Source organism: Pelodiscus sinensis, chromosome 5 (genome assembly GCF_049634645.1).
Source record: "Pelodiscus sinensis isolate JC-2024 chromosome 5, ASM4963464v1, whole genome shotgun sequence".
NCBI classification, from domain to species: Eukaryota; Metazoa; Chordata; order Testudines; family Trionychidae; genus Pelodiscus; species Pelodiscus sinensis.
The window spans coordinates 39,032,750-39,043,460 of NC_134715.1; the positions used below are offsets into that span (position 1 = coordinate 39,032,750).

Genomic DNA, 10,711 nt, shown 5'->3' on the forward strand with positions numbered 1-10,711 from the left:
GGCTGGGACAGGGGTTCAGGAAGCAGGCTCTGGCTGGGCACCGTTTAACTGAAACAGCTACTGGGTGATGGAGCAATGGGGTTAAGTCAGGCTTACTCCTGTCCTGGCCCTGCACCACTCCTGAAAGCAACTGGCCTGTACAGCAATGGCTCCATGGTGCCACATGCTGCCGCTCATCTGTAGGCACCGAGCCCACAGCTTCTACTGGCCACGGTTCCCGGTTACTGAGCAGTGGGAGCTCAGGAGTGGTGTCTGCAGGCAAGGACAGCATGTGGAAACCTCCTGCTCTGGCTTTCTCAGGAGCTGCAGGGACACGCCAGCCACATCCAGGAGCAGCAATTACCATAGGGATAATTAGTCCATCCATGACAGGTTAGGCATTTTAGAACTCACTGCTCAGAGAATTAAATTTAAGTGTAAGAGAGAAATGAAAATTATGAAATGCACAGACCAGTCAAAACCCCAAAGTAACACATTTTGCAAGCAGTAAAATAAGTAACAACAACCCCCCATGTATGTGCTGGGTTGGGAGAGGAGAGTGAAGGACAGTGTGCGTGTTTGTGAGAATGGCAGAGACACATAGTATGTAAGTGACAGAGGCATCAATTGCCAAGCTCTATCCGTCCCCTGTTCTGTGGAGATAGGGTACAGGAATGTGGGGAAGGAGGGACACCCTGACTTCAGCATTCCCCTTCTCCCTCCCACATCCTGCACAGCAAGCAGGAGGCTCCTAAGGGGACAGCTCCAAGGCAGAGGGCAGGACAGTGGGTGGAGGAGCAACTGAAGTGCCAGCGTTTGATAGCTTCCTGGCCAAACCAGCCAGGATCACCTGTCAGAGGCTCCGGGATATACTAGTACATCCCATCCTACTGATTGGTGACCACGGGTCTATCCAATCTGATATCATGCTCCCAGGGCACCAGGAAAGAAACCTTCACAAAGAAACTGGTTACTGGTGAAGAGTTTGTTAGGGGGACTCAATCTTTCCTGAGTTCTGTGGCTATCAGCTGACTCCCTAGAGGCATGAAACTTGATCACACCTATATTTGCATGTACAACAGATGCCATTGTAGATTCTGAAATGATCCAGCCTCTTCTTAAAATCTACCTACTGTACTTAACTCTATGACCTCTGGTGGCAGCCTGTCTAGCTGCTATTATGAGAAACATTTCCTTTTACTGGGTTGATTCCCCCCACCCTACAGTTGTGGGATAAGAGGAAGAAAATCAATCAAGTTCATATGAATCCATTGGAGCAAAGGGATGTGCCCATCCCTCCCTCCAACCAACAATCCAGGAAGTCTATCTTCTCCCAGACTGTGCTCTGACTGCTAGCATTTTAAGTTAGTTTAATTGTAAATGTACATGTTTCCCATCACTGGACTATCTGAACACTTACAATATTAATGGATTTATTCTCCCCAAAGGACAGGCAAGGTCAAGATGTATTATACCCTTTCTACAAGGCTGAGAACTGAGCCCAGTAGAACAACTGATCTGCAGTTGCCCATCTCCTGAGCACAATGGCCCATTGGAACCCCACTGTCAAGATCTCCCTTAGGCCCTGAATACTCAGCGTCTCACCATCATCTTTAAAGGAGGAATCCATGACACAGATTTCTATGATAGCAGCTCTCAACCTTTCCAAACTCTTGTGCCCCTTTCAAGAGTCTGATTTGTCTTGCCTATTCCCAAATTACACCTCATTTAATATTTAACTGCAAAATGAGAGTCATCAATTTTCCAGTAATAGTTGGGACATTTTTGCATTTTTATGTCTCATTTTTTACCATATAATTATAAGAAATCAATTAGAATATAAATATTGCACTTACATTTCAGTGTATAGTATGCAGAGAAATATGAACAAGTATGGAATTGTAGTTTATACAAATGTTGCTAGTGCTTTTTATGTAACCTGTTGAGCAAAGCAAATATGAGTTACTATACCCTCTAGGAAATCTCTTTGTCCCCCCACCCTCCAGGGAATACATAATTCTGGTTGAGAACCACTGAACTATGGAACTGGTTCTATTACCTTTCCTAGAAGAGGTCTGATGGACCATACAGGGAACACAACACTGTTCCATCATTTCCCAATGGCCAAACTTTCTCTGCTGCATGGTTCCCCACTTGTGTTACAATCACTCCCACCCCAGGGTCCAGTGGAAGTGGGGGATGGTGTCATATATGTGTTTCAGTCTCTATCAGGAATAGAGATGCATGAGGAGATGGGAGAGCTCAGTTCCCATATGGGTTTAAAATTGACCAGCCAGTAATGTTATTAACTGTCTCTTGTGTCTTTTGTGTGGACAGGTTAAATAAGAGGGGCAGGTTAGCTTTTTATCATCAGTTAAGTCACTTTTATGACTTCTTTACAGACCTTCTCAATGACCCTGGGCAGATCACTTATTCTATTGACCTCAGTTATTAAAAGGGGATAGTACACCCTGACCTTGCCGTCCTCTGGGGAAGAAAAATCCATGAATATTTTTAAGTCTCCAGATATTTCAGTGAGGGAAACTAAGTACACACACACACACGCACACAAAACCAACTAGTTTAAATAACAGGATTTATGTTAATTTTGGGAGGTGGGGTGGAGGATGTGTTTAGGACTGTATTTAAATATGAATTTCATAACTGGAAAACAAGACTAGGTATGTGAAATGGAAAATCCTGTGGAGATCCACGTAATTGCTATAAAATGAAGTTCAGATGTACTGGTTTCAATTCTGCCTCCATTGAAGTCAATGGAAAAAACACCTATTGACTTCAATGAGACCAGAAATGCATTGATGGCTTGTTACTACTGAAGAGGGAAAAATTGCATTGTATCTAGCTGTATGATATTGGGTATAGTTCATATTGAACCATACCCAATATCATACAGCTAGATACAATGCAATTTTATCTAGTTGTATGCTATTGGGTATGGTTCAATATGAACTATGTCATGCGCTGCTGAAAGAAATGCATATAGCCTGTTTTAACCAATTAAGAACTAGGAGAGGTCATTGCTCTGAAACAGCTGCAAGTAAGTTCAGGAAAGGTTCATCCTTTCAGCCAGCAACTATCAGTTTCCCTTTTCTATGGGTAAAGTACCAAATAATTAATCCATTTCTGCCCATATCTGAGCTCAGATCACATTGAACCTAATGCATGTAACATAAGAAAAATCAAGTTTCTGGGGGAAGGGGAGAACTATGGATAATTTAGATTAAAGAGTGTAATTTGGGCCAAAACTTTGCTTTCTCAGAAGAAAACTATGGTTGGAGGGGAAAAGAAATGAACACTTATCCATCCATAATATCTAATGTAAACATTTACAGCAAATATTGTGGGACAGATTCTGTGCCCCACTCTTGATGCTTTATGGCACTTTAGATGTGAAAGAGAACTATAAATTCCCCTCCCCTTGAGAATTCTTACATTATTTCGTTAGAATATATCTTGATGCTCTTGTGAGAATATCCCAGTTCAATTTCCCCTTTGCCCAAATTGGCATTCCTGCAGAAACTTTCCACCTTGCCACAATGAAGTGTAATGACATAAAAAGTAGATATTGCACTTGCTCCTCTTACTGTAAATGGGAAAGGTAACTGTAGAATGATATTTTAAGAAAACCAGACTTTCTGATGTTCCATCTCTGGGTTCCCATTAAAAGTCAACATTGGACAGCTGTTCAGAGTTCCTCTGTTTCCCCTTATACTTAGAAATAGGAGATATCAGTGGTAATTTGTAACTCTGTGATAGCATCTGGCAAATGTTGACATTTTAATGCCTTCTACTGTAGTACGATATGAACTAAGCTGGACCTTGAATCTGGATGTATTAACTATTTGTTTCCCAGAGATAAATGTAAAATGTTTTGCGTTTTCTCTTCCCCTTCCCCTGTTCTGCTACATATCAGGCCAAGAAGTATAAAACATCAGCAGAACTATAAATTGCCTAGAACAGTGATTCCCAAATGGGGTTCCGTGGAACACCGGGGTTCCTCAAAGTGAAAATAAGGGTTCTGCGAGAAAATTCCCTCACAATATCATTTTATGATTTAAAAAAATAATTAATATGATGTGATTTTTGTTTTTAAATAGGTGCAATTAAACTAAATGTTGATCTCATGATCTTATTTAGCATTTGTTTATTATTATCCTTGCTTATTTGAGGTTTACTTTTTCAGCTCCATGTATTAGACCGTTATTAGGAGTTCTGCAAAATTCCTTTGAGTTTAAAAGGGTTCAGTGGCCAAATAAAATTTGGAAACACTGGTCTAGAAAATTGGCACAGAATTTGGCACAGGCAACCTTGAGTTACATATAATGTGCAATGGACATGATTTTCATCCCACTTCTTCAAGTTGGACACCAATATAAATCTTTTTATTTCAGTGGAGTTACTTTGACTTTACACTGGCACGATCCAACTCAGCCCAGTGTCTAAATTGTCATCAAATCATCCTGTGGTCCATAAGGAAACACACATCTGAATCAAATGAAAATGAAGAATAGAAAAGCTGCATAGAATAGCATACTTTTCTCACTCTTGTGACAGCTCTATGTTGGCCTATTTTTTGCTCCCTCTTCAGGCCTTGCCCCACCCCAGAATGCATGTATTACTGTCATGAAGGGCTTTGAAGTTAAAGATTTTGCAAGTGGAAAAACTGAGTATGTTTGAGATAAAGAATCAAGGATTTTAACAACAGAGGAGCATAGAAAACTATCATTTCTGGAAATTTTTCTTTTTCGTGGCATGCATTTGATTTGTTGCCAGTTTGTTTAGCACTATCTGTAGCATGCTCCTCATTCTAAATAGAATTCATGGAAGTTATGTTGTTATCAGTTTTCTGAAAGATAATCTCTAAACAGTAACCTGGAGTTATATGACATACCTGTTGTACTTGTTGGGAGAGATGCAGTTAAAGTTCTTTTGGTCTAACATGAATGGCAACATGTAGAATTAGTGTGGTGGCCTGTGTTCTTACAATATTTTCAAAAAAAATATATGCCCAAATGTGACATGTTTGTGCTGTTAAAATAGCCTCGCTGTTCTAGACATAAAGTGGTTCAGCTCAATAGTGCTCTCCCCTATGTGTGACAATTATGCAAAGGCTGGAATGAAGAGTAGGTTGGTGGGCAGCAAAAGAAAGGAGGAGACTGAAAATCATAGAATCATAAGGCTGGAAGAGACCTCAGGAGGTCATCAAGTCTAGCAGCCTGCCCAAGGCAGGACCAATCCCAACTAAATCAACCCAGCCAGGGCTTTGTCAAGCCGAGACTTAAAAACCTCTAGGGGTGGAGATTCCACCACCTCCCCAGTTAACCTATTCCAGTGCTTCCCCACCCTCCTAGTGAAATAGTTTTTCCTAATATCCAACCTAGACCTCCCGCACTGTACCTTGGGACCATTGCTCCGTGTTGTGCCATCTATCACAATTGTGAACAGCCTTTCTCCATCCTCTTGGAACCTCCCTTCAGGAAGTTGAAGGCTGCTATTAAATCCTCCCTCACTCTTCTCTTCTGCAGACTAAACAAACCCAAATCCCTCAGTCTCTCCTCAGAGGTCATGTGCTCCAGCCCCTTAATCATTTTGGTCACCCTCCGCTGGACCCTCTCCAATGCATCCACATCCTTTCTATAGTGGGGGGCACAGAACTGGACACAATACTCCAGATGTGGCCTCACCAAAGCCGAATATAGAGGAATAATCACTTCTCTGGATCTGCTGGCAATGATTCTCCTAATGCACCCTAATATGCTGATAGTCCTCTTGGCTACAGAGACACACTGTTGATTTATATGCAGCTTCTCATTCACTGTAATCCCCAGGTCCTTTTCTGTAGAACTGCTACTTAGACATTCGGTCCCCAGCCTGTAACGATGCTTGGGATTCTTCCATCCCAAGTGCAGGACTCTACACTTGTCCTTGTTGAACCTCATCAGATTTCTTTTGGCCCAATCCTCTAATCTGTCCAGGTCACTCTGGACTCTATCCCTGCCCTCCAGCATATCTACCTCTCCCCCTAGCTTAGTGTCATCTGCAAACTTGCTGAGGGTGCAATCCATCCCCTCATCCAGGTCATCAATAAAGATGTTGAACAAAACTGGTCCTAGAACAGATCCTTGGGGCACTCTGCTAGAAACCGAAGGATGCGGAAGTAGAGGGAATGAAGAGTCTAATTCAGGGATTGGTGAAAACGGCCTCTACAAGTGAGTTGATCCTATCCATGGAGGTCCTGCTGCTCCCCTGTCCTCAGGCCAATCAGGGCCTGGGAGCGGGGGGGAAGTGCATGAAGTCTTCTCCCCTGTCCCCACCCTGCAAGGAGTGTGCATGCTTAGAAGTGCCGCATGCTCCTGGCAGGGCAGGAGGAGACATTGTGCGCTCCCTCCGCCCCCATGTCCTGCTCTGCAGAAGTCTCCTGCTCTGCGAGGGGTGCAGTGCCTCTGAGCACCACATGTTCCTTGCAGGATGGGGGTAGGGTGGGAGGAGACCTTATGTGCTCCCCCTGTCCCCAGGCCAATCAGGACTTCGGGGTGAAGGGAGTGCATGAAGTCTCCTCCCATCCTGCAAGGGGCTCTGCACTTAAAGTCAACCGCCATCTGTGGCTCAGCTGGTGACTGACTCTAACCATGGCCTTCCTTTGCAGGGCGGAATAGAGAGACTTCACATGCGCCCCCTCCCCAGACCCTGATTGACCTGGGGGCAGCAGGGAAGAGAATGCGAAGTCTCCTCCCACCGCCAGGGGCATGGGTACCTAGCAGGAACCTCCAGCTGTTCAAAACAGCTTTAGGTTCTCTCAGGGGGGAGGGAGTATGTAAAACTTTGCATGGTCCGCCACCCCCAATCAGGGTCTGTGGGTGGGGAAGCATGGAAGTATGCTGGGCCTGTCCCTTCCAGCGTAGCCCCCAGTCAAAAATTATTACCCACTCCAGTTTAATTTCTACTAACTGCTTCCCTGTCTCAAGCCTTCTATTCCTGGGAAAAAACAAGAATGTGCTAATGCATCAGCTACAGCAACGTCTATTCTTTTAGCTGCCTAGCTTTTTGTGGCTTTAGAGCTGGGCTTATTATGGAGACCACACTTCAGTGAAATACCCTGGTAGTGAAGAGAGATCAGGTGTACAGATGCAGGCAATAGCAATAAAAGAAGGGCACACATTGAAATCTAATATTGCTTCCACTGAACTAAGTGACAAAACTTTGATTGAGAGAGAGAGAAGGTGGGTAAGGTAATCTCCTTTATTACACTACTTTCTGTTAGTGATAGGGACAAGCTTTTAAGGTCAAGGAAAGGTAATAACAGTGTCACAGCTCAATACCCAGGGGAACAGACTAAGGCCTTGTCTACACTGGGAAATTACATCACATTAAATCAGCTACCAGAGCTGTAACTCCCAAGGTGTCCAACTGGCAAGGAACTCAGTGCACACTAACTCCGCAGTTGCTGCACTCTAGGTAAACCACTTTGATGAGGCCTAGGGCTTGCTTCACAATGGCTGCAGTGCTGTGATGTCAGTGTGGACACCCTTGTGTTACTACTGCAATGTGACTGGTCTCCAGTACCTGTCTCACAGTGCCTGTTCTTGCCTCTCTGGTCATTGATTTGATATCTACTGCCCTTAGGTGACCAACTCTCAGGCCTGCCCTTTACATTCCTTGGGAATTTTGAAAGTTCTCTTCCTGTTTGCTTGGTTTTGCATGGAGTGCTCTCAGCACATCTTTCCAGGTAACCATGACTGCTCCACACACCAGGCCATGCCGAGGTGCTGAATCTCATCAGTGTTTGGGGAGAGGAGGCCATCCAGTCCCAGCTGTAGGAATTATGATACTTATGGGCACATCTCTAGATGCATGACCAAAAGAGGCCATAACCAGGATGCTCTAAAATGCAGGGTCAAAGTGAAGGAACTGTGAAAAGCCTCACACAAGGTGTGGGAAGCAAACCACCACTCTGGTGCTGTGACCACAACCTGCCCATTCTACAAAGAGCTGGATGACATACTTGGAGGCAACTTCACCTCCACTTCAAAGACCCCTGTGGATATTTTGGGGCCTCAGTGGTCATCCCAGAATGGACTGAGCCAGGAGGAGGAAATTGTGAATGACAGTGCTGAGGGCAAGTGGGATCCAGGGCCAGCAGATGATTCGACATCCACGGATGCTTGCAGTCAGGAGCTATTTTCTACTCTGGAGGAGCAGATGGAGGCTGGGCAAGCGCAAGCAACACAGGATGCACCTGGTAAGTGGTTTTGATTTCTGGTAGTCCTGAAGCAAGTTGCTTGGGGAAGAAAGGTTGCAAAAAGGTCTGGGTCTGCATGATGCTATTATTGACATAGTGTAGTCAGATGTGGAACACGATGTTGATGGAATCTCACCTCATGGTACTCAGCTTCACAGATCTCATTGAAAATGCCATGAAGATGTTGGGCTATTCACTTCTGCAGGTTTCTGGATAGAGCTGCTTTGTTCCCCCTCCTATTAAAGGTAACATTCCCACACTATGGTGCTATAATGGGGGGAGGGAGGGATTGCTGCATACAGGCAAGACAAGACAGAAGCTACTCTCTTGCAGAAGACCCTCTCTTGTTTCCCAGCTCAACCTCAGCAGCAAGATATCTTCCAGCATGAACGTAGCCTGTGGAAAATGTGGGGATATTATGGATTATAGAGCCATCCCTGCAGTGTTGACTCTCCCCAATAACACATGCCCAGACTATAGTAAGGCCTTGCAGCAATGAAATCTCCTGTCCCTGCGGTTAACTCACCAGCGGGGGGAGGGGGCGGTGTCATGTGTCTTATGTGTACTCCCCCAGGGACGGCCAGTCAGTAATAGATATGTTTCAAAAGGGTTGTGACAGTGTTCTGGCTGGTGTTAACAATGGCAGCTTTGGAAAATGTTGCATTTTGGCTTCACAGATTGAACCTTAGGATCCCAGCCTTCCTCATGATCACCAGATGAACAGCTGCACAGGGTAAGGAAGCGGCCTTGGTAAAGCAAAGAGGACCATTATGCCTCAGTCTGCCAGTGAAAAGAAAGAATTGAAGGAGTAGAGGGACAATGAGAGAAGGGAATGGAAGAAGGCTGAACAGTAAAGTGAAGCCCTGGAGCGGCTCTTAAACATTATGCAGTGCTAGGCTGACACTCTAGGCATTGGTAGCACTGCAGATGGAGCACCTCTGTGACATAAAACTGTTTTCCATATGTCCCCCTTCCACAACTGAGTCAGTACTCAATGCATTCCACACCTGCCCCTTCAACATCTGGCCCTGCAGACTCTGACAGGCACCCACCGTACTCAACTTCCATCCCCTGCTGAACTGCAGCATCCATTGCATGGCACATCGGACAGCAGGGCTACACTGGATACCTGAACATCTACAAATCTGTAAACATGCTGGGGCCTCAATTCCTCCGTTTCCCCCCTCCCTCCCACAAAGTGCAGCTGTGTCATGTAGTATGTGTCCTACATTTGTTTTTCAGAAATGAAATTCTTGACTTTGAAAGCACATCTCATTCCATTATATGAAAGCAAGCCCAGCACAGCCCAGCAAAGCAACAGACACACACTGTCAAGGCTAAGCAGACAATCAGCCTATAATAAGTAATTAATACCATGACAGCTCCCTTGAAGATCTTATGGTTTAGTAAGCAATCTAGATAGATAAACTTTCACATTATGGCCATTGTTGTCAAGACCACTTGAGCTCTCTGGAGTAGCTCCATGCTTGATGAGGCCTGCTGAAAGGTGGCAGGCCCCAGAGCTCAGCGATTCAAAAGGGCTCAGGGCTTCTGGCTGTCTCTATTGCAGCAGCAGCCAGAGCTCGGGGTCCTTTAAATCAATCCCAGAATGCTTTGGGCTGCTCTGAGGGCTGGCGACAGGAGGTGGGGAGGCACCCCCCAGATGACACTGAGATCTGGCTGCCCCAACCCTGCTCCTTCCACTTGAGGCCCTGCCTCTTCTGGGAGCACAGAGCTGGGTCCCTCTGTCCACTTTGCCTAGAGGCCCAACACATCTGTTGGCTCCCTGTTCTTGACACACACTCTGATATGTCCTACTGAGCCATCACAGCCTTTGTTGTCAAGAACTATTCAGAGACTTCCAACTTCAAGCCTCATGGAACACAACTGATCCTCTTGGTTAAAGAGAAATTCTTACAGAGTTTCAGCCCAGCCGCTGTGCACAATCCCACTATTTCCTTTAATTAGAAATGCTTGATTCTGTGAATTCCCTGCTTGTGTATTGCAGTGGTTGTTGTTGTTGAATTTTACTTAAGCTCACCAAACAAAATCAGCTCTTGAATTTAGTCAATGGATTTTTTTTTAAATGTAGCTGTTTGATATTGCGGGCAAGAATGCAAACAATAATGCACATTATAACACGGATACATTGCTTCTTGGCTTGCATACACACTGGGGCAATTGTTTCACACTTAATTGTGTGTTACACATGGTGAGCAAGTAATGCTGTATTTAAAGGAACATGCAGCCTCTGCTTCCCAGAAGCTGTTGTAACTATGAACAAATTCCCAAAGCTAGAAACTGATTTTTTTTAATTTGAAAAGAAGTAGAAATGCTGAGAATTCAGTCATGTATGAAAACATGCTTCCAACTAGAGTTTGATTTATTTTGTGAAATGAATGTTCAGTTTTTATTATGAATGGCAGAAATGGTTGGAATCCAAGTATGAAAACTGTATTTTCCAATTACTAT

At 44.6% G+C, this 10,711-nt stretch overlaps 1 long non-coding RNA gene across 1 annotated transcript; it reads left to right on the top strand.

Moving 5' to 3' along the window:
- The first annotated feature begins 7,585 nt into the window (after window positions 1–7,585).
- Window positions 7,586–9,457, top strand: LOC142829414 (uncharacterized). The gene is made up of 3 exons (XR_012903814.1): window positions 7,586–8,239; window positions 8,390–8,484; window positions 8,917–9,457. It is a non-coding gene; the product is annotated as an uncharacterized LOC142829414 (long non-coding RNA).
- Window positions 9,458–10,711: the final 1,254 nt, after the last annotated feature.